This window comes from Eleutherodactylus coqui, chromosome 2, assembly GCF_035609145.1.
Source record: "Eleutherodactylus coqui strain aEleCoq1 chromosome 2, aEleCoq1.hap1, whole genome shotgun sequence".
Taxonomy (NCBI): Eukaryota; Metazoa; Chordata; class Amphibia; order Anura; family Eleutherodactylidae; genus Eleutherodactylus; species Eleutherodactylus coqui.
Genome location: NC_089838.1, coordinates 273,550,576 through 273,577,350, shown reverse-complemented (window position 1 = coordinate 273,577,350; position 26,775 = coordinate 273,550,576). Strand labels below are relative to the sequence as shown.

Here is a 26,775-nt window from a genome sequence, read left to right as displayed (position 1 = left end):
ACACAAGGCCCGCCAGCTTTGCATTAAACCTTAAAACGGGGTTATCCAGGCAGCACCTGCTAGAATACCCCAGGGTCGGAGCGCAAGCGCCGTTCTGACCCGTGTGGTGGCCAGTTCAGCTCCCATTGAAAACAATGGCAGCTGCGCCTGCAACTGTCAGTGCCAACCACTACACCGGGGTCGGAGCAGTGCTTCCGCTCTGACCCTAGTGTATTCCGGCAGGTGCTGCCTGGATAATGGCTTTAAAGGAATTCTCACACCACCTGCAGCTTTGGTCTGGCAGTGTAGAATCTGTGACCGCTGACCTCTGCGCTGAGGTGAGAGGTGAACAGTCACAGACTCCACAGAGGACCAGAGCTGCAGGCGGGCCAAGTGTAATGCCTGTAGGGATGCTTCCTGGCCAGAGGCTAGTAGAGGGGTTGCGATTGGCTTCTGGCTGGGCAACATCCCTGAGACTACTATGGCGTTCACTATTACTACTGGGGCCAATATAGGGGACGCTATTACTACTGCGGCATCTGCGGATGTCACTAATAGGGCTCGTTCACACTGGTATAAGCTCAAATTCGGTCGTGTAAATATGCTGCGTATTTGCATGACCAAAAATCACTTACACCTCCGTTGTGCCTTTATTCGTACAAATACACCACCTATTTGCGCACACACACAAAAAAAAAAAAGGAGCACGGACCAGCTCATTGAGATAATGCGCAAACACACAGGTTTCCTGCGAATTTTTGCCCACCCATTCACCCCAATGACTTATTGCAGTCCGTAAAACGCACCAAAATAGGTCATGCCGTGTATTTAAAAATCGGTAGGCTATGTTCACCGCGTATTACACTTTCAAAAATTGCACGTGTAATAGGCAGCCCTTACTATACAATTACAATCCTCCCTTTAAAGGCTCCCACAAGGCTGATGTGGCCCTCGGTGAAAAGGAGTTTGACACGCTCGCTCTAAAATGTCCCGAATGGAATGGATTTTCCCACTTTTATAGAGTGTGCCACCTGTCTCCGAGTTCTTACTTTAAATGGACAAACCTATCATTGGCACATTCATCTAGTCTAGTAGATGGTGGAGGTGTAATCCTGGATAAGTATTCGCAATATACATTTATTAGCATAGCTTTTTAAACAAGCACCCAAAGTGTCTTCCCAAAACATCCTGGTACGGTTCACTGGAGCCAGGTGGTGAAAGTCTACACATATATGTATGATGGGGTAGGTCAAAGTCTAGGCCAAGTATCCTCTACATAGTTTACACATATGATAATAGATGGAGTGACCTTGTAGATGACTAACCGAACAATACTCATCAGATGTAGAGGTGAACAATATATTATTCATCAGCTCAAAATAAAATTCCCTAAAACAGTACTACAAGGACACAGAAAAAAAAAAAAGAAGTTGTAATCCAAATTAAATGTAAAATTTTTTTTTTTCACAATTAAAAAAAATTCTATTCATTTAACCTTTCCTACCAAAGAAGACTGAAAACACAAAAAGCACTTTCATAATGAAAATATTACTGGAAGACTATTAAGTACAGAGACCGGGGCTGACCATTTCTGAAACTGCACAGGGTTAAGTAGGACGACAATTTTTTTTTTTTTTTTTAAGCTACACAGCCTGGCTTTATGAACCAATAAAATCCCACACCAGCCATCACACTCCATCATTTGCTGCCTCTTTGCTGCAGAGGAATACAATGAAATCCAGGCTCATACTAACCCCGAATCTCCTCAAACATCCTCCAAGCAACCTTCTCCCATAGCAGCACATACACAAAACAGTCTTGCATTGTATCCATGGAAATTAGTCTATTAGAAGGAGAATATTCACTATTCAGACACAGCTTCCAAACAATGTAACCTTCAAACATCCTTTTGTTCGATGCACCGTATATCTTTAAGCATCGCACACATACACCCTACATGTAAAATATAGCAAGGAAACAATAGAAAATATAGATGTTGGCTGAAACCCTCCAGTGCATAAGGAGGGAAAAAAGAAAAAAGGGAGGGGGGGGGGGGGGTGAAAATCTAATGCAATCACACTGTAACACCATGAGCACCGAGCTGTAACCCATGGGAACATGCAGATGACATTTTCAGGGCGTTTGAGATTACAGACCTGTTCTAAACATAATCGACAATATCTGCAGTACAAGCTGATGCCATTAACAGCCATTTAAAACCCAGACAAAAGGGAGTCCATTAAAACTCAAAAAGCATTCATTCTCATTAAAAACGTATCATAATGTCACATATTCAAGGCACATGATCATCGGCGTCATTAGAATGTTACTTTAACCCTTTCACAGAATAGCCTTCATTTATTACATCGAGTGGAGAAAACATAAAACAGATCAATAAGGGAGCAGTTCCTAGAGATCGAACAAGAAGGCTAAAACAATGAACAATGAGAGACACTTACATTAGTAGGATCCAGTAGAAAGAAAAAAGAAAAAAAAAAAAATGAAAACCGTAAAAACGAGGAAGCACAAGAAGGAAGAGAAGTCCTGGGGCTTTAAAGGACGTGAGAGTAGAAGAAGTAGTGAGCAGGAAGCGGCTTATAGATTCAGCCTACACACACCTCACCCTCCCCCCTCCTAACAGCTGTAGGGGCCATTAGCCCTGTCAAACAGCACACGTACATTCTGCATACAGCACACAAGCTGGCTCTGCTGCAAACTACAGAAAGAATGGTCGCTAAAAAACAGATAGGCGCTTCTTCTCTCCATGGACAACAGCTAAATGGCAGCAGAATCGAATGCAGCATTCTGTGTCGCCCGGTGCCCTTGTCGGTTGACTCTGCTCATTTATAGAAACAGAGTAAGGTTGCAATTTATCTCTTTAGCTTTTTTGTTTTTCCTCTCTAAGAGTAAGCTCGCTAGCGGGAAAAGAAAAGCTGTTTTTCTCCGCTCTTCCAAAACTGTTGGCTTTTGGTATTTAGTTTCAGTTCTCCCTGGCATAGGGCACGCGGAAAGGCAGAGGGAGCTCCCATTCTTTTCCTGCTCTAAGTCCCAATATCCCCGTATGATGTAATCTGGAAAGCACTGACAGATAAAGCGGAGTCCACCCTTCCACGGCTGCGTAAGATTGTCTGCCAATCAGAGGATGGGCATAGCTTACGTAGCGCAAAAGGGCCATACTTTCTACTATAATACTGCCATAATTAGATGGCTGCTCTACAGCGGTGGAATCACGGATTCTTTGGCCACTTGTTGAATAGGGCTGCTTATGCAGAAACACTGTCTACTACAAGAAGGTAAGGACACCAAGTCTATAAAATGAAGAGTTCATTGCTCTATTACAGATCAAAATAGGATTTTTTGTTTTTAAGAATTTTATAGCAAATATATAACCGGTTAAATCGTCTATAGGTAAGGTAAAGTCCCCAGGGGCAAGCACCAAGTCATGACTGACTCCTCGCGTGATGTCACATCGTGACGTTTTCTTTGTAGTCTGTTATTGCGGGGTGGTTTGCCATTGCATTCTCCAGTTATCTTTTTACCCCCTAGCAAGCTGGGTACTCATTTTACCGACCTCGGAAGGATGGAAGGCTGAGTCAACCTTTAGCTGGCTACCTGAACCACACGCAGATGGAACGTAGTGATGGAGAGTTTAGGACTACATTTCTGCTGCCTTAACACTCTGCACCACACAAGGCTCAGTAAATTGTCTATACACATAGCATGAAACCTAACTAGTTTGACAAATACAGCTATTGTGTTACATTTATTGCATACCATGTACACAATTAACTATTCTTCAGCCATTGGTCTACTTTGTAGAGAGGTCTCCGACCTCTAATCGTCTATCAGAATACAGCTTCAAACTTTACCAAGAATTCTTAAGTCTTCAGGATACGCACACACAACCCCGGCCAAGAATACAAATGTCATTCAATAATGTTGGCAGTGGTTGGGAAGCAATGGAAACTTTTCAAGCCTCATTAAAAAAGGGTTTTCCCACTACCTAAAATTGCTTCCCAGCCACTCTGTCCTTCCTGGTTGCTGCTGACCAGGACATGTGACAGTGGCAGCCAATCACTGACTTTAGAAGGTCACTGCTATTGCCAGAGATTGGCTGCAGCAGTCACATGTCCTGGTCAGCAGCAACCAGGAAGTATCAGAGTGTTTATGAAGCAATTTTAGGTAGTGGTAAAATCCCTTTAAATTGGGTTCATGGTGTATTACTAGGTGGTATGTACAGAGGGCGGCATAGGCCCAAACTAGCGGATGCAAAGGAATTTATAGAAAAATGCAAACGTAAAACCTTACGGAGCAGAACATGCAATACTCATGGCCACATGTGATATGGGCGGGCCTGGAGGAATTTAGATTCCGTATAGTATCCCTGCATTATATTGTTCCACATTTGCTGTAACCTAGCTTCCAGATTGTGGAAACTGATAGGCTGTCGAAGTTGACATCCCAGATGGCCACTTATTGTTCTATTGGCGGTAAATCTGGTGACCGGGCAGGCCAAGTAAGCGTGGCAATGTTGTGGAGGCATTACTGTGACACCCTTGCTGTGTTCAGCTAAGCATTAGGCCACTCCCTCACGACAGCGATTTTTACTGCAATTTTCGAGCGGTGCATGTTCTATTGTTAGGCGCTTCGGCATTTTTAAATGCTGTGTGTTGCCAATTGAAATGAATGGACAGAGTTTTCAGCACTGCTGAAAACGTGGCACGACTTAACGCTGTCAAAAACGTGGCACCAAACGCCCTAGCTACACTATGTGAAAAAACAAACAAACAAACCCAGAACACGTAGCAGGCATCTTCCGGGTCCCTTACACTGGTCTCTGGTGTTCTTGCAGGCTTCCGTGCAGTTGTCAGTGCCAAGAGAGCATTTCTTGCTGGTAACAGAGATTGAAAACCCCTCCTCCAGCAAGAGATTGCTTTAATTGGTTATCGAGAGCTGGTTCAGCCAATCAGAGCCAGCGCTCAATAAACCAATCACAACCATCCATAGAATGGCTGTGATTGGTTTAGATGAGCAAAGGCTGTATTTGAGCAGGCAAGTGCGATATCGGTCCGAGAAAAATTGGATTTTATATCCCATTTATAAACCTGCGGTTTTCAGGCTTCTGGGATTTGACTCTGTATTAAAAACATGCGATTTGCACAATTGTGAATATTGTTTTCATGCGCATGAAAAAATAATAATGATATATATATATATATATATATATATATATATATATATAAACAATGGGAGGTCCTTACAGCAGAATGGTCCAAAAAGGGGACATGCTGTGATCTTCCTATCCAGCGCTATCACTGAGAGAAAAATCACTTGTGTGTATTAACCCACTGAAAATAACTCTGTCTATCTTCTGTCCATCTTGCAACGCAGGTTAAAAAAAAAATTAAAAAAATAGCCCATGTAAATACAGCCCAAGAGAAATAGAAAAGCAGTAGGCAAAAATAACACAAAAATAGGATCATCAAGCAGTGGAAAATCATCTGGTCAGTTGAATCCAGAGTTTTGTTGCACCATGCTGATGTGAGGCCAGAATTTGGCGCAAGCAGCAAGAGCCGATGAACTTCCCTGCCAGCTGGTCAGAGCATGTCGGTACCTCCATATAATTTATGGCACCTGCAAGAAGCTCTCTTGTCCGCTTGGGCCGATAAAATTGTTCTGCAAGAATAATTTTAAGACCTAGTGGCATCTATGCCATGACAAACTGCTGCAGTTCTGAAAGTCAAAGCAGAGCCAACACAATACTAGGTGGGTCTCTCTATAAAGTGGCCAATCAGAGTACATGAAAAATATATCTATAGGAAAAATAGGCATTGAAAATAAATTTTATTAAGGTACACTTGCACAAAGTCAGGGTTTTGTAGAATTATAGTCAGGTGTATGATTAACCAATTATATCAAAACAGGTGATAAATGATCATCATTTTCATATGTAGGTTGTGTAGGAGGCTTAAAACTGGGTGAGGAGCAGCTAAACTCTACTACAAAAAGGTAAGGTTGTGGAAGACCGTTTCCTGTTACAGGTCATACACCAAGGTAAGACTGAGTACAGCAACAAGGCACAATGTAGTTATGCTGCATCAGCAAGGTCTCTCCCAGGAAAAATATTAAAGCAGACTGGGGTTTCAAGATGTGCTGTTCAAGCTCTTTTGAAGAAGCACAAAAACAGGCACCGTTGAGGACCGTAGATGCAGTGGTTGGCTGAGGAACCTCAGTGCAGCAGACAAGAGACACATCATGCTTACTTCCCTTCAAAATTGAAAGATGTCCAGCAGTGCCATCAACTGGCAGAAACCAGTGTGACCTAGGTACATCCATCTATGGTTTGGAGAAGCCTGGCCAAAAGTGGTCTTCATTGAAGAACTGTGACCAAAGAACCATACCTTTGACGTAGAAACAAGGTCAAGCAACTCAACTATACATGAAAACATAGGAAGTGGAATGCAGATAGATGGCAGCAGGAGCTCTGGACTGACGAGTAAAAATATGAAATATTTGGCTGTAACAGAAGGCAGTTTATTTGCCAAAGGGCTCGAGAGCAGTACAATAATGTGTCTGCAGACAGCAGTGAAGCATAGTGGAGAGCAGTACAATAATGAGTGTCTGCAGGCAGCAGTGCAGCATGATGGAGAGCGATTTAAAAATGAGTGTCTGCAGGCAGCAGTGCAACATGGTGGAGGTTCCTTGGAAGTTTGGGACTGCATTTCAGCAAATGGGGTTGGGGATTTGGTCAGCATTAGCGACATTCTCAGTGTTATTACTTACCATTATGCAATACTATTACGGAAGCATCTGATTGGCTCCAAGTTTATTCTGCAGCGGGACAACCACCCCAAACATACAGCCAATGTCATTAAGATCTATCTCCAGTGTAAAGAACAACAAGGAGTCCTGGAAGTGATGATATGGGCCCCCACAGAGCCCTGAGCTCAACTTTGTATCTGTCTAGGATTATATGAAGAAACAGAAGGATTTAAATGAAGCCTACAGCTACAGGAGATCTGTAGTTCGTTCTCCAAGATGTTTGGCACAACCTTCCAGCAGTGTTCCTTCAAAAACAGTGTGCAAGTGTGCATAGAAGAATTGATGCCAAGTCCTCTCTTGAAAGCTATTTTTTAAACCAATCACCACCTCTTGCTGGATATATTCTAATAGATTCATAGTTTATTCCATATTACATTTCTGAGAAACCTGCTTGGCGTTATTGGAGGTTGGCTGTTTGGCATAATACTGTGGACAGGGGCGTAACTAAAGAGGATGCGGTTGCACCCAAGCCCAGGAGCCTTAGGGGGCCCCAGAGGCCTCTTATCCATATGGGGAGTGCAGCACTATGAACAAAGCATTAAAATTGGGGGCCCTGTTACATATTTTGTATTGGGGCCCAGAAGCTTCAAGTTACACACAGGCTGTGGATAAAGATTATTGGTGAGCTGTATTTTATCTTTTACCCTTTATGTATGTATTCATTTCCATTGTTTACGAGCCCCGATTTAATATTTGTTCATGAACACCTTGGAAAAACAAATAACAGCAATTGGAGATTTGGTGGGATGTTACTACTTTAGAACATTGTGTCACCCCAAAAAAATGGTACCATGTGGCCTACAAATCACAAAGACTCCCACATTTGAATATCCTGAATTCTTTTTGGTTCAGTGGAATAATATACTTTCTACATGTTCACTGGATTAGATGTAGATGATCTCATCTGTTTGAACCCGAGAAACTTAAAGTTTCCTGGATGACTGAATGAAGAGGTTTATCTTCACTACAATTACATCCAACTCGTAAACATTATATGGCATTGCACAAATTTTTACGAGATAACCTCTTTAAACTAGAGGATCATATTGCTCCTATCAAAAAAAATCCAGGTTTGAACGAGACACACAACTATCAGAACAATGCCGTGTATACTTGGCGCCTTCAGCACAAAACGCTCAACAAGAAGCCAAAATCCATTTTAAAAGAAGTATAATACCCACATCAAAAATGTGAATTTTTCTTCTTCAGATCCGGATATATCCGATGTACATACTGATTTTTCAGATACGGATGATTCTACCAATTTTGTGGCTTCAAACAAATAAAGCTTGTTCTTCTACAGCTCACCAGACTCCCACATTGTTCCTCTGCAAACACCCAGTGTACTGCAAAAACTCCGTCAAAAATGATGACTGAGAGCCAGTAGAAAACATGGAAAAAACTACTACATGCGGAAACGCAACCAAACACATCCCATGTGAACAAGGTTTCAATTTTTTTAAAATTCTGCACGGTTATCTATTCTTTCAAAAGGGTCTAAGATTATACGACTATTAACCCTTTACAATCCACTGTATGACCTCTGAAGACATTATGATTTAAGGCTGTACAGCTCCGATGTTGGAAGACGTCCCTCGGGGTTCTCTTACTGTATATTGCCAGCCTCTCTGCTGTCGGAACCTATCCAATATGTCACCTCATGGAGTACTGGCTTTAGCCAGCAGATAGCGCCGTTGTAGAACGACAGAAAAAGAGTAAGCCCCCTAGGAAAACCAGGATACAAGTTGGATTGGAAAGGTTAATACAACCAAAAAAAATATATATATTCAATCCGGAGTTTTATGCTCTCTAAAGAACTTTAGTTTTGGGATCTCTCCAAATTCAAGTGGATAAAGAACTTACCAACTTATATTCCAGATGTAATAAGATATATTATGTACCATCACTAAACCAAAGAAAAGTATTACAAGATGTTGCTCTCAATCCTTTCATTAAAGTCTGCCCTGCAGAAAAGGGCAGTTCTATTGTGATACTTGACAAAGATTTATATGAACATGAAGTACTTCTATTATCCGACACCTCAACATACCGGTCTCTTAACCCCTTGCAATCTAATTTTGTATTCAGGGTTTCCTAGGGGGCTTTCTCTTTCTGCCATTATACAATGAGCCAGTACTGCAGTATGTGACATGCTGGAGAGGCCCCCCAACAACAGAGTGGCCAGTAATCTACAGTAAGAATACCCTGCCAGACGTCTTCCAACATCAGAGCTGTACAGCCATCAATCAGAATGTCTTTAGACGTCAGACAGTGGATTGGAAAGGGTTAATATTTATCCAACAGAATCATGTAAAAATTGCTTTATCCAAAATTTCTACAGGAGGGTTTGTCCTCAGTAGAAATGAGCAAGCGTACTCGCTAAGGCAAACTACTCGAGAGTAGTGTCTTATCCAAGTACCTGCCCGCTCGTCTCAAAAGATTCGGGTGCCGGCGGGGGAGAGGGGTGAGTTGCGGGAGTTAGCAGGGGGGAGAGAGTGAGAGAGAGATCCCCCCCGTTCCTCCCCGCTCTCCCCCGCCGCTCCCCACCGGCACCCGAATCTTTTGAGACGAGCGGGCAGGTACTCTCATAAGGCACTACTTGCTCGAGTAGTTTGCCTCAGCGAGTACGCTTGCTCATTTCTAGTCCTCAGGGATAACAGACCAAAAACTATATGGATAATTTGTTATTAAAGGGGTTGTCCCGCGCCGAAACGGTTTTTTTTTAACCCCCCCCCCCCCCCGTTCGGCGCGAGACAACCCCGATGCAGGGGTTAAAAAAACAAACCGCTCAGTGCTTACCTGAATCCCGGCGGTCCGGCGTCTTCATACTTACCTGCTGAAGATGGCCGCCGGGGTCTGCTCCCTCCGTGGACCGCAGCTCTTCTGTGCGGTCCATTGCCGATTCCAGCCTCCTGATTGGCTGGAATCGGCACGTGACGGGGTGGAGCTACACGGAGCCGGCATTCTGCACGAGCGGCTCCATTGAAGAGAGCAGAAGACCCGGACTGCGCAAGCGCAGCTAATTTGGCCATCGGAGGGCGAAAATTAGTCGGCTCCATGGGAACGAGGACGCTAGCAATGGAGCAGGTAAGTAAAAAACTTTTTATAACTTCTGTATGGCTCATAATTAATGCACAATGTATATTACAAAGTGCATTAATATGGCCATACAGAAGTGTATAGACCCACTTGCTGCCGCGGGACAACCCCTTTAAACTCTCCAGTCTGCCCTATAGTCCATGCATTACCCAAAATTCATAAAGACATCTTTTTTCCGTCTTTACACCCAATTATAGATAGTAATGTCTCATTGTTTGAATGCCTCTGTATATGGCTTAATAATCTACAACAAACATTAGTAGCCCGAATTTCTGGCCACATTGAAGATACAAAATCCTTGTTACAGGTTCTAGATAAATTAGAATGGTCTGCTCACTATTCTTGGGTTACCATAAATGTTATCTCTCTTTATACAGTTATTCCACACTATGGAGACAATAATGCCCTCAGACATCATCTGGATGTTTATATCAGCTAATTCAGATGATCTAAATGTAACATCTTTTTTACTTACAATTTTTTTAATGTCCTATCCCGCTTTGTGGTTGACCCATGAGCTCATCATTCCCCTGTCCCTTGCTAATCTCTATATGGAAGGAGTCCTGTCTATATACCTCCCAAAACCCAATTTTGCAAAAGGTATGTTGTTATAAGAGATATCTAGACTACCTCCTTATTTGGTAGGATTCCACCGGTTTGGTTTCCGATGTGGTTTCCCAACTCATTAGTAGTAGGTTTGGGCTAACTTTTCACCAACATTTTGTCTCCCTCTCTTTTCCTGAGGTCTTCCTTATTGGAGACCCTTTAACAAAGAACATTAATAATAAATTGCATAGGAAGGCCTCTGGCAACTCCATATTACATGCACAGAGCTGGCACCCCTCTTTGGCTAACTTCACAAGGGCAAGTGAGATATGGGGCCATAAATCACAGCCTGATATCACATTCACCGACATGCGATTTCCTTGTGGATGCGAGTGGTTTTTATATCAAACCTGTCTCGCATCACTTCAGGGAAGTAGCGATCCTCCAGCGTGGCTGACAGCCGCGGAGCTGCTCCCATTGTTTTCAATGGGGAAACCTTGCATCGCCTACACCTAGTGCGGGTTTTGAAGCGTCTTTCATTGCAAATTTCTATGCGGAATTCACCCCCTCATTGAAAGGGGATGAGCTCCACAGCGGAAATGATGATACAATTGACGTGTCACGGATTTGAATTCTGTGCCGCAAGGAAGTTTCTGCATGGGTTATTTCTGCATCATGTGATCGAGGTTTTCAAAATCGTGTCCACTTTACTGCTACTGTAAATGAGTCTGAATTTCCGTGCGAAGGTTCCGCACGAAAATTCCGCACCGCGTGAACCCAGCCTAAATTACTTGTTTTGTACGGGCTATATGCTCTGAATAAAAGGTGCTTGAATATAAAGGACTGAACGATTCTGAACAACTTTTTTTCATTTGAATGAGACAAATGAGCTAATAATGACGTCATTCGCTTGTTTAAACAATAAATCGGATCATATGAAAGTGCCATAAGACTTAGTTTTTTGCCAAAACACATAGGTCCCCATTTGCACGTGAACATTTTTACCTTTCTCAGATATAGTCTAATATAAGATTAATTTTTTATGAGAAATACTGGAGACAGAAGTGGGTTTCTCCAAATTGCATTCCTAAGAAACCAGCTTGGCGTTGTTCTCCGTGCACTCCCCTTATTGGAGGTCGGCTGTTTGGCATAACGCTACAGATCAAGATTTTTAATGAGGTTGAATTTAACCTTTCAACGGTTTAGAAATTAATTTTATTGTGCAACTCCAACTATGGAGATCGCAAGGTCCAAAAGGGAGGGTGAACTAGTGTATAGTATATGGACATAGATTGTCAAGAGTCCCACAATAAAAATTAAACTTTTTTCCAGCTTATGCCATATTGATGCGCGCTTGCTTTGTATTTCTAATGGATATAAAGCCATTGACCGTGTGGCTTTAGCCAAGCGCCACACACACTAATTTTAGGTAGCCATCTCAAGGTTGACTCAGCCTTCCATCCTTCCGAGGACGGTAAAAGGAGTACCCAGCTTGCTAGGGTAGGGGAGGGGGGGGGGTAGTAAAAGATGACTGGGGAAGGCAATGGCAAAGCAACCCGCAAAAACAGTCTGCCAAGAAAACATCACAATGTGATGTCACCCGGAGTCAATAATGACTCTGTGCTTGCATCAGGGGACTTTACCTACCATTTACAATAATTTTTGAATAGGGGATTTGTTGTGGCCCCAGGGGAAAACCATAACCATTGAATGATGACACTAGTATGAAATCAATTACATTGGAAAAGGACAAAATATTTTGCACAATGCATTTTGTTGCATTTCTGGTCATCATAAACCATGCAAATCATATACTGGCTAAGTCATTAAACGATAAAGACTGTTTTAGGTGTCTATTTTGCTGGCTTCTAGAATACAGGGTTCACAGCACACACTACAAATGTGAATTACTTGCCAGTTGTACTATTACGTTTACGCTGTTCGGATGATTAGAAGGCTCCGATGAAGGCGGAGACAACTGTGTTGTCATACAATTGCATGTGCTCCTGCATAACACATGGCTAGAATAAAAGTACAAGTACCAGATCCAACCACAACGTATTGTCATACTGGAGCATGGAAATGGAGGAGGAAATTAAGCCAACAAAAAGGCGTGGTAGAGATTCAAGTCCTTGAGCTATAGCAGATAATTAAGAAGCTTCTAGATACAAGCTAGTGTATGGGATGATACTTGTTCTTGTAATAGCTTCAGGTTCAGACTTATTTACTGCTTACCAAATATTCAGAAAATTCCAGTCTTGATTAAAAAAAACAACAAAAAAAACAGACATTCACGGACTGAAGTGTGATTATTATGGGTTATATTTTAACAACCTCAGCATTCCAAGAGTAAAAGAATAACTTTCAAAGTTTATTTTGTATGAGCTCCCCTACAGGAACCTCTAGAGGGTAATAGAAGCCTAGTCGATGATTAACCCGTCTTCTGTAGGACTTGCACCAGTTAATATTCTGCAGGTTTAAAGTGAAGTCAAATAGGGTGATGATCGGAAAATCTGTAACTGGCATATAGACAGACGAAAGCCTCGAGCTCTAAATTTAAAATGTGTTCTCAGACTGAAAGTAGAAAGTTGCCTAAACTTCAAGAAATTCGTTTTCTAAGCAGGATGTCATATGTGGTCACCAATATATCACAATCTCTATCTCAAATCCAGAGGCAATACACAATATGGAAATAATGAGGTCAACTTTTTTTGGGTTCCAATGATTGGTGGAAGACTCACGAGTCTATACCACTGGTGGGGGAAAAAAATTATTATTTTTTTTAACCTGTTTACAGAGCGAATACATGAGTACAATCCCATATTTTAATGTAGTCTGGATGCAATGCCACACAGAGTACAAGTTCATAATACAGATCTGTATGGACTATCATTGTATGGCTTTGCAGAGACCTTTCAAAAGGGAACCTGTCCGCAACTATAATCACCATAAACCAAGTTATGGGGCAGACAGTTTGGGCATCATGGAGTCCCGGAGAGCAGTGTATCATTTTCACCAATCCCTCGTTCCTGTGGTGTTCCCTGACATAAGTCCCCTGCACATGGGCGGTAATTCCACGGCGGGATTTCCCGCAGAATTTCCACCCGTGCCCGCCTGCATAGGATTGCATTAGATAACGCAATCCTAGGCAGATGGCCGTGATTTGTCCGTGTGAAAAACACGCGGAAAACAAATCGCGGGACAGCCCCTCTCTGCGCATGCGCCGGCGCAGAGAGTAGTCGGCGGGAGTGGGTGATCCGCAGCGCTCTGCAGGGGCACAGGTCCGCATCCCACTGCGAGAATTCTCGCAGCTGGATCCGACCCGGCCATCTTCAGGCGGCCAAAGTCACTGTATGCCAGCAGCTTGACTCTTTCTGCATGCACATATCCCTTAGTGGTGCATAGGAGATGCACGCAGAAAGAGTCAAGCTGCTGTTGGGCAAGGACTTTGCTGGGAGACACCCCAGGAAGGAAGGACTAGGTGAATATGATACACAGCTCTCCATACTCCCCATCGCCTGAACTAGAAGTACCATAACTTAGTTTATGTTGCTTATAGTCGCAGACCAGTTCCCTTTAGCCATATGCATGAAGCTTGAGTGCCAAGGAAACTGGTGACATCACTGGTGACTCCAAAGTCATCCTGGTTTTTAGCAACACAGGTGCTGGTCAAATGCAGTCCTTTAAAAATGTCCAACTCCAAACACAATATTACAAGAAAAAGTAAGTGAACCCTCTGGAATTGGATTTCTCAATTAATTGTGGTGTAATTTTTATATAAAATTGGAATGACAGACAAACACAATCTACCTAAACTAATAAATAGTTGCCCACAGTGCAAAGTGAAAAAGTAATGGCCCTTCTACATAGGACAACAGTCGGCTAAATGACTGCACAATCGCTGCTGTCACCTCTATGATCTTGTGCAGAGTGTTTAGACAGATGGACTTTATTGCTGGGTTGCTGGGTTCTTACTGGCTTCTCGCTCCGTGTTTCACCTTCTATATGAAGCATTGAACGGGGAGCATTTACATGGAATGATAAGCCAGTGATTGTTTTTATGCTGACTAAAAGTCAGCGATAACGACTTACAAACAAGCAGGGAGCAGTTTTTTTTTGCATTTACTGCACGATTATCGCTCAAATTCATTCAAACGAATTTTGGGTGGTAATCATCCGTGAAAATGACCCATAAGATAACATCTGTAGTGATGACTTCTCAAAAAAGTTTCAGGTAAGGAAAAGAGGGCTTTACAGTTGTCTTGCCCATTTAGTAAAGGCACACAAAGCCTAGTTACTGAGAAAACCTGTTTCTTTCAAGAAAGATTGGTTAGTGTAAACCATGCCTTGATACATACAAGTTTCAGAAGATCTGTTCTAGACACATTAAGCTAGAATAAGCTGCAAAAAGCATTGCTAAAGACATGGATGTACATCAGTCCAGTTAGGGCAACGCTGTGCATTTCATGAACCAAAACTGAGTATGGCTTTGTGAATAAGCCCTTAGACAAATTATGTATAAATACAGAATATTCAGACCATTTCTCCTTAGGAGTGGTAGTCCTCTAAGATCACTCCAATAGAACAACACGAAATCCTGAAAGAGCTAAGAAAGAACCCAAGTGTAACAGCAGAAGATCTATACTGTAAAAATCTCTTTCAGCAGCTTTCTAACAGTGGACATGTGAACAAGAATGGCGTTCATGGAAGAACACCACAAAGGAAACTGCTGCTGTCCAAGAAAAACATTGCGGCTCCTCTCAAGTTTGCCAGAAACCACTTGGGATGTTTCACAAAGCTTCTGGGAACATGTTCTATGGACAGACCAAAGGGGAACTCTTTAGCACAGATGCACAACACTAGAGGTTCACTGCACAATAATACTTCATGCGAACTGTGAAGCAGGGTGGCGGAACATCATGGTTTTGGGATGCTTGGATTCCTAGGTGCCTGGACACTTCGCGATCTTTAAGGATCAATGCATTCAATGTGGAACAAACCATTTTAGACAAGAATGTAAGGGCAACAGTCAAGAACCTCAAACTGAAGTTTTTGGGTAATGCAACAAAATGACCCAAAGCCCACAAGTAAATCAACTAAAGAATGGCTGAAGAAGATTATTTGTGTTTTGGAATGGCCAAGTTAGATTCCAGAGCTTAACCCTGAAGATGCTGTGGCATGACATGGAGTGCTGTGGATGAAGGTCATCTCAAAAATATTGATGAACTCAAACATTTGCAGGGATTAATGTGCCGAAATTCTTCCTCAATGCCATTCAAATCTTATTTACAGGCAGGGTTTGGTGGCAGTCATTGATGCTGAAAGGGATAGGCCGGCTGCACATGGGCGTATTTGCATTGCGGAATCCGGAGCGGGCGTCTGCCTCCGGATTCCGCAGCCAAACACCGCACATAGCATGCTATGGAAAAATGCTTTTTCCTGCACACAAGCGGAAGGCAACTGCGGAAGCAAATAAAATTTAGAAGAAAAAAAAACGCAGCATGCTCCATTTTAGTGCTACTTAGATGGCTTCCATTGAAGTCAATGGAACCCGTGGCCCCATCCGCAATTAACATTGTGGATAGGTCGTGGATTCCACGTCATCACCTAGTGACAGCATGGGAAAATCTGTACTGCACATATCTGCCAGCTCTCTGGCCAGACCATCCGCAGTACAGAAGAATTCAAGAAATGACAGGTACATGGGTTCACTAGGCTGGGCACAGGGTCGGATTCCAGGTGCAGCGGGCCATATACAGGTTGTTAAATTCATGGGTTCACTTACTTTTTCTCCTTCCATTGTAGACGTTTACTCAATATGCTTAATATAAGACATGAACAGTACAACTTTATTAGTTTAGATTGGGTTTGTCTATAATTGTGACATAGATAACAATCAGGGCATATTTTAGTAGTAATCAAAAGCAGAAATCTAAGTAATTCTAAAAGGGTTCACTTACATTTTCTTGCAACTGTAGCCAAAATCTACGTTCAAAAGGTTGAATTTTTTTAAATACATTGTATTACTGAGTTACAGCCTATATAAACAGTACAGAGATACTTTCACAATTTTTCTGCCTTCAGAGCTGAAATACTAAAGCATTCCTTGCTGGTTCAACATCTGCTCAGTTCTTGCTCTGGAGATTTACTGTCTAGGAAGCACATCAAGCACCCTTCACTGTAATGATGTAGGGAAACTGTCACACCGCAGCACGGGAACTCAGCTATTGGAAATGGGTCTAAAAATACACTTGTCATCTGTACCCTATGGTAGCCCAAACTTTTTAAAATGGCCAATTTCTTATTTAGACTAGATCCATCTATGATATATCTGGTGCTGAAAGGTACTTCATTCTCGTGTCTAGTTACTGGGGGTCAGTGACTGAAGAACATTGGCATTTCAAATATTCATAAAATGTGCAGTCACAATGGGTACGCTTAAATGAAAAGTCATTGTTCATATAAACACATGAACAGTATATGTCTATCAGACTAGCTGATGTCCTAACAACCATTACCCCGATTATTTGGGACATAATAGTAGTCAAGACAGGCTCACTGGTGCAGAAACTGGTTACACAGAGACAGTACTTGAGAAAAGCCAAAAATGTTGAGGCAAAAGGTTCTGAAAGCAAGTTCAAATTCCTATATATATTGCTTTATCTATCTATATCTATCTATATTACAGCATAGCTCTTAAAAGGACACCATGATTTAATGGCACCAAATACAAAGGAGTAAAATAACCAGACAATTGCTGTATACAAGGATGCAAATTTGGTAAAAGTTAAAATTTACAAGATATATCTATATATAAAATGAGGCTACCGACACAGGAAAATAACCATAAATGAAATATACAAATCCATGCATGTACCTGCCAACCCAAGGCAATAAAATAACCCATGCAGGTTCACACCACCTCAAGGAACAAGAAAGAAAAAAAAAAAAAACAAAGCCAGCAACCTTTGCTCTACTGAAGATATAGCTAGTCAACCAATAACTTTGGGACAAGAGTCTTCATATCCACCTTCTGCCCTGCAGATATTCCTCCACAGAAAGCCTCATACCTGTTTGGTCTGCTAGTCCATGTCAGGGGGATTAGGTTGACATGGCTTTGCTCATGCTTTAATTTTGCCTTCGAGAAACACTGAAGCTGAAGGTGTGACAGCCTGTAATTCCTCTTTGTCTCTTTAAACAAACTGGCTCTCCTCCTACAGAACCACACCTGTTCATACAGACCGGTTGGGCAGGTCAACCCGTGCTGCAAGCGCCTGCATGATCTGCACTCTTCAGCTGCGTCTTCCCTTTAAAAAGCCAGCTGATTTGGAAGAATATTTAAACTTTGTCACCAAATAAATCTTTTCGAGACACAAGAGGCATTGACCTGTACGGTTGCATACAGGGTTCCTTAAGGACCCACCTTATAGACCTGTGGGCACTTAGTGTGCTAGTATGCTACCTCTATGAGCCACTCTGCTGTCCTTCAAAAATGCCAAGGTAGCGGAGAGTGGACCTGGCGCGTATGGATGGCAATGGGGAAAACATGCAGGGCACAGTTACGGAGACCCATGAGATTCTGTCTTGTGTCAGCTTTCTTCAAGATAAGGCACATAAGACTACATTCTGCCACTTCTTATGCTGCAACAAGTCAACTTTTATTTTCTTCCAGCACTGGAAATTAACAGTCCCAACTTACGGAGGGGCGAATGGCACAACCTTCAGACATAATATAGATTCTTGAGATTAGGTATTTTGCCAAAAAGATCTCGGTTTATTATTAAAACCAGCTTGTATACACGTTTGGAGGTGTGGGAACCTCTTCCTCAGTACTTGCTGGGGTTATATGATAAACTGATACAAGAGGGCAGGCTTGAATACCACATCCCTCAACATGCAGAAAGCAAAAATGCTAAATGGAGGAGCCATCGCACATGTGCAAGGCACTGATCCATAGAACTGGTTCACAGCATAGCTGCAGAGTCCCAGCAGTCAGTACATCTTATAACATCTATGATCAGCGATTCCAAGCTTAGCCTTCCTTTTCATGTAGCTGGAACAAGAATACCTTGCCAGTGATTCTACACACAGTGTTCTCTCCTTGTAGCGTTTACCTGTTCCACCAACGACAACACAAAGTTCATCTCTGCTTCGGATGCCTCCCGAGAGCTCAGCTACCCACATCACCTGTCCTAAACCCTTAAAAAGGAGACACAGCATCCGCACCGCTACTCCAAACATTACAAAAAAGGTTTTTGATAGAGAAAACATTATGTACGCACCTGCTTACACCAAGATTACCACCGGAAAGCAAGAGGTGATGGAGAATGTTCCAGAATCTGTGAGAAAGACCTCCATGTAAAGTCAACGATGCAATATAATGCCACGGAATTCTAGAGGCAGCATGACAGATTCTTATATGGATACAGCTATGTGTATAAAGCCCCATTTAGACACATAGATTATCGCTCGAATTTCGTTATAACGATAAAAGCGAGCGATGGTTTTGCTTTTAAAGACGGACGTTTTTAACCATAACGAAAATCGTTGAAAATGTCGGACCTTTCAGTTGTTGTATTATCGTTGTGTAATGTTTGCATTGAAAACGTCCCTAAAACCGTTGGATGACTGAACGAACGTCATTTTAACCAAACGATAATCAAACGGCCGAACAATTGATTTTAAGCGAACTGAAAGACAACGATGAGCGAATCTTTAATGAAAACTGCACAACGGGCGCAAGATAGACGGATCGATTATCGCCTAAACGATGACTTTTGAGCGAATTTCGAGCTATAATCGTTGTCTAAATGGGGCTTTAGGCCTAAAACTGGCCACATACTAATCAATGCAAATGATTTTGATCACTTATTGCTGTCAATCAGCTTCTTTCGTAAAGGTGTCAGACGACAATTGAATATCTGTGAAAAAATCTGATGCGCTTGATTTTTTTCCCCAATAGTTGTTGGCAACACTGTAAAAGTCATTCATGCTAAATGACAGATAGCGACCCCATGCCCCCAAGCCTAGGTCAGCCCAGGTTATAGATCAAAGATGATTGATGGCTTTAATTTATTGTGTTGTCCAGAATAACCTTCAAAGTCCAACAAAGAGCAACAAGTAATTCCTTTTATTTAAAGGATATATAAAGAACGCGCTTCTTTAAAATTAAAGATGGATAGGATGTGAACAAGGAGAAGAAAAGTGTCCTTCGGAAAATGTAACATACAAGAGAAATCTATGATTAAAATCTATGTAAATTAACAGAAGCCCAACCCAAACACCCAACAAATCTTAAGGTTTTTAAATAAATATTCTGCAGTATTGTCATATTTCAGTCAATTTGATAGGAATGCTTTCCCATCAAAGGAATGATTATATAATTTTACACTTTAAGTCACATGAAAAAAATGTGGTTCTTTCCAAAAAGAATATTCTGGTTCTACGAGTTGCTCTAAAGCCATTTACAACTGTCTAAAATGGATTTGCCTACCTCTGGGTGAATCAATTCACTAGCTTCGAGATTACTATGGGCCCAAACTCTACCTCTTTATGCCTCCAGTTGTGGCTCAAGAGAGGCCTTATAAAGGAAGTCTCCTCACAACATCTAGGTGCTCTCCCTAAGGAGAAACAATATGCTTCTTGACCCACATCAAAGGCTTCTCACTCAGCCAAGCCAGTAATCGACTTTTACACTGATGAAGGGCAAAAACCTCGAAACAGTATATGTGCATGGTTGATCTTTTCCTTCCGGAGAAGGCCCTGACTTTGGCTTATATTCCCATGTTACAAGACTTGTTGAAAAGGTTTGACATTAACTTGCAGGAATGTTGCCTTCCAAAAGGTTGCCCTGTAAAGGCATTGTAACATCTACCATTTGCATAAGAGAAGGAATCTATGAGGACAACGATTGTGGCATTCTCGATTGGATGTCATATTGTGGAGGTACTTTTCCCTAGTAGCACGAATTAAGCCTTTACCAGAGTTCTTGTAAAGTGGTATCAGTGAGGAAAAACCTATAGAGAACCAAGTGGTAATCTGGTTACAGTAATAAAACAAACATTCTATGGAAGCTGCACTATGGATCTATCCACAAGCATGTGCATGAGCCTCAAGTGAGGATCAGTAGAACTCTGCAGGGTTTCTGGGCCTCACAGCAATAATGCAGACGCCAAACCCAGTGAGCTTTACAGATCTTGATTATTGAAGCAGTTCATTCAAACCTTGTCCAAAAAATTCTGATCATCGCTATTATTTCACTTCAAAGGGATATTCAAATCACTGCATTTCCATATATACCATAACTAGCATTCAGAATTTTCGAATGCGTTTTTTTCCCCCCCATCAGTCCTCAAGTGCTGCTTATGACATTAATGGCCTTTTATAGGAGCTTGTTATCATGCACGAACATTCATAGAAGCATTAGGCCGATGATTCGGCAAATTACGTCAATACACCCACGATCAGCCGACAAAGGTGTTCATCGGCTGATCGGATCCTTTATGTGGGCATAAAAATAAAAAAATAATAACTTGCTCATTGGCAACACATCTCCCTATGTATAATTGGGATGTGCTGCTAACAAATCAATTCTGTAGGAGGATGAACAATGGCAGGAACAATCATTCATCTCCATAGTGCTGATCACTTGTATGTGTAAACAATATTAAGGAGCAGCAATTGACATGTCCATTGTTGGTCGCTCGTTACCATGGGAAGATTATCTGCACATGTAAAACCACCTTTAGCTAATTGAGGGTTGTAAGTTGTGCAACTTTTTCAAAAACACAAAGAAAGCCCTCTAGTGTTGCATCAGTTGTATAAATGTGCAAGTATCTAGGCTTATAAGGATAAAATCATTACAAAGATTCGATGGCCCAATAAATCTGTATGTGTCAATGCAAGTTATTTTAGGATCTATAGAACGCGCCAGATGATAAGACGCACCCAGGTTTTAGAGGAGGAAAAATGGGGGGAAAAATATTTTGAACTCACCCAGGGACTTTAGGCGACAGTGCAGGGTATAGTACAGGTTGATGAAGGGGCACTATAACTGCTTCCCTTTCCCCTCCACAGCAGGAGCAGCGGAGCTCTGTAACATCAGCACTTGTGGTAATGCGAGAGGAAAGGAGGAAGCCAATTGGTTCCCGCTGGCGCTAACCACCAATTAGCGGTACGTACAGGTGGCGGTGCAGAGGAGAAAGAGAACTGCTCTCCACCCCTGCTATCGAGCGGACCCGGACAGATACAATAGTGCCAGCCAGCTAGAATTTCGGCATGTTCCCTTTATAAGATGCACTGACATTCAGGACTTAAAAATGCTAAAATGATCTTAAAATATAGCGAATTTCCAATTTACAGCCTTTAACAGAAGTTATAAGACGGCTTCAGTACAATGGCATTTAAAAACTATGCATGTACCCAGACCTAGTGATCTTATTAGGCATGACACTACTTTAAGATATATATACGCACACACACACATATATATATATATATATATATATACACACACACACACACAAATACAATTCAACTCTTAAGAAAGTTACGCAGGTAGCGCAGGTTGCAGGTAATACAACTGTGGGAAGGCTCACAATGGAGATGGGAAGTGGTCATCAAAGCAGAAGCTGTCTGGACTTTTGTCTGCAAAGACATAGCTATCCAAATCTAGGCTGGGTCAGTTGGTTCCAACATTGGATCACATGGTATAGGGAGGTCTTCCCCTTCCTGGAATCAATGATGGCATTACGGGGGACTGGCTGACTGACTCATTTCATTTCACTAACTAAGACAGCATCCTTCCCCGACATGACTGATGCAGAGACAGAGAAGGGGGCTTGCACAGTTCTTGAAATGAGTCACTCAGTCCCCTTGAAATGACATAACTGACTCTAGGGAGAGGGTAAGAACTTCTATACCACATGACTTTGTATCATAACCAGGCCAAAAGTGGAAGATCTGGCAGTACTTGACCTTGACTGAATTCAGGCAGGTTTCTTCAGACAACCCCTTTAAAAAAAGGTGGCCATACACATTATATAGGAATAGGCTGATGGTTGAACAACTCTTTCACTGATGTAGCCATACATAATTTAGTATATATTGGCTGTTCCAGTCATTCAAACTGTCCATACATTTTCGATGACACGGGGCGAAAACTAAACAATTTTTCTGGGATTATTCGAGTACAAAAGCTCTTCCATGAAAGCGAAGATATTTAATTTGACCATCAGCTAAAAATTTTAAGCATGGCCAACTTCTTTCTGGATGATGATGATTGTTCATAATTAATCAGTTGTTAAATGGAATCTAATAAATTATCATTTTGGTTGAATTTGGCAATTTCTATCAAGTTTAGTCTAATATGTGTCGACACCTTCAAGAGATAGACCTAAGCAGACATAATAAAGAACGAACATAAGCTACTTGAGTAGGCCAATGCTCCACTCGGGCAAAAGCTCCTTAAAGACAATGTCACAAAAATAGCTGTACTTTTAAGGTTTCAAGAACATTGCATTCCAAGGGAAAGAACCATTCTATCAACATTATACAAAACCAATTTTAATGGTAACAATACTACAGCACTCACCTCTGCAGATCAATACTCAGTGGTAGAAAACTTGATAATTACCCGACTTGTCTCACATACCTACAGCTCAGAAGGGGGGGGGGGGTGGAAATCAAGTGGCTCATGTACTTTCTATTAGGACGATGTGCGTGAAGGTACAGACACCTCAGTACTGTTCAGACTCCGATTGTGTAAATGTTGGCATGGTTTTTGAGCCCTAGAAACACAACAACTACTGTACAATGGTTGCTGAGGGTGGAAGACATTATGATCCAAGAAAAAGCAGAAACCCATTTGAAGGGTCCTTATGTAGTGACCCAGAGTGGTCGCTACTAAATATATATTTAACTCTGGAAAATAGGATAAGATTTTATGTTTAAGTGCCTTATATATATTCTGATGGTTGAAGATCCTCATTGTATGAGCAGAGTTGGTGATTGGAGAACCAAAAGCGTCTAAATCAGAAGAGCACAGTGGGCACTATGATTGAGCAGAACTGAACATCTGTCTAGCCTTTCAGCTCTATACTGCTAGAGGTTTCCAGAAGTCTAAAAAAGAACTGTTTGGTTTTAGAAAGGAGATTACCTTGGGCGTAGCAACAAGTGCCAATAACTGGCTACAGTAAAGGTTTATTCACAACTTTATCCCCAAGTCTAGGGAAGGAGCAGGGCGCCGGATATGACATTGTCTTCCAAGGACACCTTTGAGAAACCTGGATATGCATTATGGGAAAGTTTGTGTAGAAACAACGGTATCTGCAGTCGCCATCTCCTGAATGGGACATAGAAATATAGAGACTGTGTTCAATGTCATTCTGTCTACAACCTGAAGAAAACCAATAAATGTGAGTTTTATGTTGAATACCATCTTCCTGCCTCCTAGAGCTCCTTTCCATCTGGGAAAGCCCGCACCGCATTATACCACAACGTGGATTCCCATGAGAAGAGGCCAGCATACAACACCAAGTTCCCCCACCATTAACTTTATCTGTGGCGTGAACGGGTAAGCAATCAAGACTGCAAAGCGGTCCCTCACTCTGACATGCTACAAATTGGCGTCATGAGCTCCAACCACGATCTTTCCTTTACTTGTAACATACCTAGATGGTAGTCAGATTCCTTAGCCACCGTGAAGGTAAATTGATCCAAACCCCCACACGTTGCACTTATGCTTTATTTACACGGGACGACTGTCGGCTAAACGTCTGCTCGAGTGGGTGACATCATCGCAGGTTGTTCGCAAAAAGTGTTTAGACAGGCAGATTACTACTATCGCTAGCTTCTCGCTCAGTGCTTCAACAGTCTATGTGAAGCGCTGATCGAGGAGCGTTTAGACTGAGGCCTTAGTCAGACGGGCGTTTTTTGCCGCGATTTGCGGATCGCATGACGGATGCGCATCCGCAAATCGTGTGACCGGTGCGCGCAAGTCGCCCGCAAATCGCCCGAAAATCTGCTCCTAGCCGCGTTTCATTAGAAACGGGCCGGAGCTGTCCAGCGCATTGCATTCAATGGAGACGGCAATACAGCCGTCTCCATTGAAAGCAATGCGCTGCGGGCGAGCCCGGGATGAATTGTCGGTAAGGGCTTAAATATATAAGCCCTTACCTGCAATCCATCCTAAAATGTGTTAAAATAAAAAAAATTTGCATTCTCACCTTCTGCCTGCAGCTCCGGGCAGCCGTCCTGCAGTGGGTGTGAAGGGGGTGTGAGTCAGACCTGCCCCCTGATTGGCTCAGCGCTGAGCCAATCAGAGGCATGCCTCACTCACACCCATTCATGAATTCATGAATGGATGTGAGTCAGACCTGCCCCTGATTGGCTCAGCGCTGAGAGGCAGCAGTCACTCACCCATTCATGAATTCATGAATGGGTGTGTGAGTGAAACCGGCCTCTGATTGGTCAGGCTGTGACCAATCAGAGCAGATCATTCAGCAGGCGGGGATTTTAAAGCCCCGCCGGCTGAATAGTGCCGAGAAGCAGTTCAGGAGAACTGACAGCGGCCGCGGCTGGACTCCGGCTGCAGCGGAAAGGTGAGTATACAATTTTTTTTTATTTTAACACATTTTAGCATGAATTGCAGGGAAGGGTTTATATATTTAACCCCTTCCCGACAATTAACCCCGCGCACGCCGGCAGCCCATTGCTTTCAATGGAGCGGCTGTATTGCCGCTCCATTGAATTCAATGGGCAAACATCGTTCTTCTCTGCCACAGCTGTTACAGCTGTGGCAGAGAAGAATGATTTGTCTTCTATATGTTCTCAATGGGGTCGGCGCTGCTGCCGCCGGCCCCATTGAGCGCATATACAGAAGCGAACAGGAATCGCAGATAGGTGCGATCTGCGATTTTTTGTTCTATAATTTTTCGGACGAGCGCATAAAAAGCGCTCATGTGTCCGATACCATTGCGAAGCAATGGTTTTAAAAAATCGCCGGACGCATGCGCATGCGCAAATCGCGGCAAAAAACGCCCGTCTGACTAAGCCCTGAGTGAGAAGTGAGCGATCCAGCAATTATTTTTATGCTGGTTGAAAGTAAGCGACAGACAAAAAGTAAAGAAAGTTTTGCATTTAGACGTAACTGTTATCAACCATTTTTGTTCGCTTGAACAAATTTTCCGCGATAATCGTCCCAAGTAAATGGCCCTCTTAGAGTCAATTCCTTATGGGGAGATTCACAAATAAAACTTAATTGGTGATATGCCCTGTGTGCACAACAATAGCAGAAAAGGTTTAGAGTACAATTAGGAGTAGATATCCACATGTCCTGTACAGATGGAGGGTTCGGGCCCAGGGAACCCAATTCAACATGGATTCATAATATGCCACTTAAAAAGCTGGATCAATTAAAGGGGTTGTCCCGCGGCAGCAAGTGGGTCTATACACTTCTGTATGGCCATAATAATGCACTTTGTAATGTACATTGTGCATTAATTATGAGCCATACAGAAGTTATAAAAAGTTTTATACTTACCTGCTCCGTTGCTAGCGTCCTCGTCTCCATGGTGCCGACTAATTTTCGCCCTCCGATGGCCAAATTAGCCGCGCTTGCGCAGTCCAGGTCTTCTCCTGTTCTCTATGGGGCTCCGTGTAGCTCCGTGTAGCTCCGCCCCGTCACGTGCCGATTCCAGCCAATCAGGAGGCTGGAATTGGCAGTGGACCGCACAGAAGAGCTGCGGTCCACGGAGGCAGAGGATCCCGGCGGCCATCTTCACAGGTAAGTATAGAAGTCACCGGAGCGCGGGGATTAAGGTAAGCGCTCCGGTGAGCTTTCTGTACGTCCCTGCATCGGGGTTGTCTCGCGCCGAACGGGGGGGGGGGGGTTGAAAAAAAAAAAAACCCGTTTCGGCGCGGGACAACCCCTTTAATAAAGGAACGGTAGAATCAATGGAAGATTGTAGTATACTTAATTTGTAAGCGGAACAGACTATAGATTCTATTCATAAAACAATGAGATGTTTTTCATTTGGGAACTTACACCATCCTGCAATTTCTGCGCTTAAATGGTTAAAGTCGAGCGCATGCATATAAATGAAACGAAGACAAAAGTTTTAGTAGAGCAACAGAATTAAAAAATAAGTAAAATTAACATTCCGGTAACAAAGTATTTTCCATCCCATATAGCACGAACGACGCATAAGGACTCAAGTGTTGGCGCGTCGCCCCCCTGACTTACAGAGACGACTATTGATTATACTCCGTTTCGTCAGGCGACGACGTGCATGCGACGGCACAGAACGTTTTCTCAGCTATTATCTTTTT

General features: G+C 42.6%; 1 protein-coding gene across 3 annotated transcripts in view; it reads right to left on the bottom strand.

Moving 5' to 3' along the window:
• The window catches only part of TET3 (tet methylcytosine dioxygenase 3), an 88,250-nt gene that overhangs the window by 42,317 nt on the left and 19,158 nt on the right, over positions 1 to 26,775 (bottom strand). The window contains exon 1 of one of the 3 annotated variants that reach the window (XM_066593009.1): positions 17,517 to 17,591. The exons of the other annotated variants lie outside the window; for them this stretch is intronic. The gene's annotated coding sequence lies outside the window, so the exon portion shown is untranslated. Of the gene's footprint in view, positions 1 to 17,516; positions 17,592 to 26,775 lie in introns of those variants that run through there. 3 annotated transcript variants of the gene reach the window in all.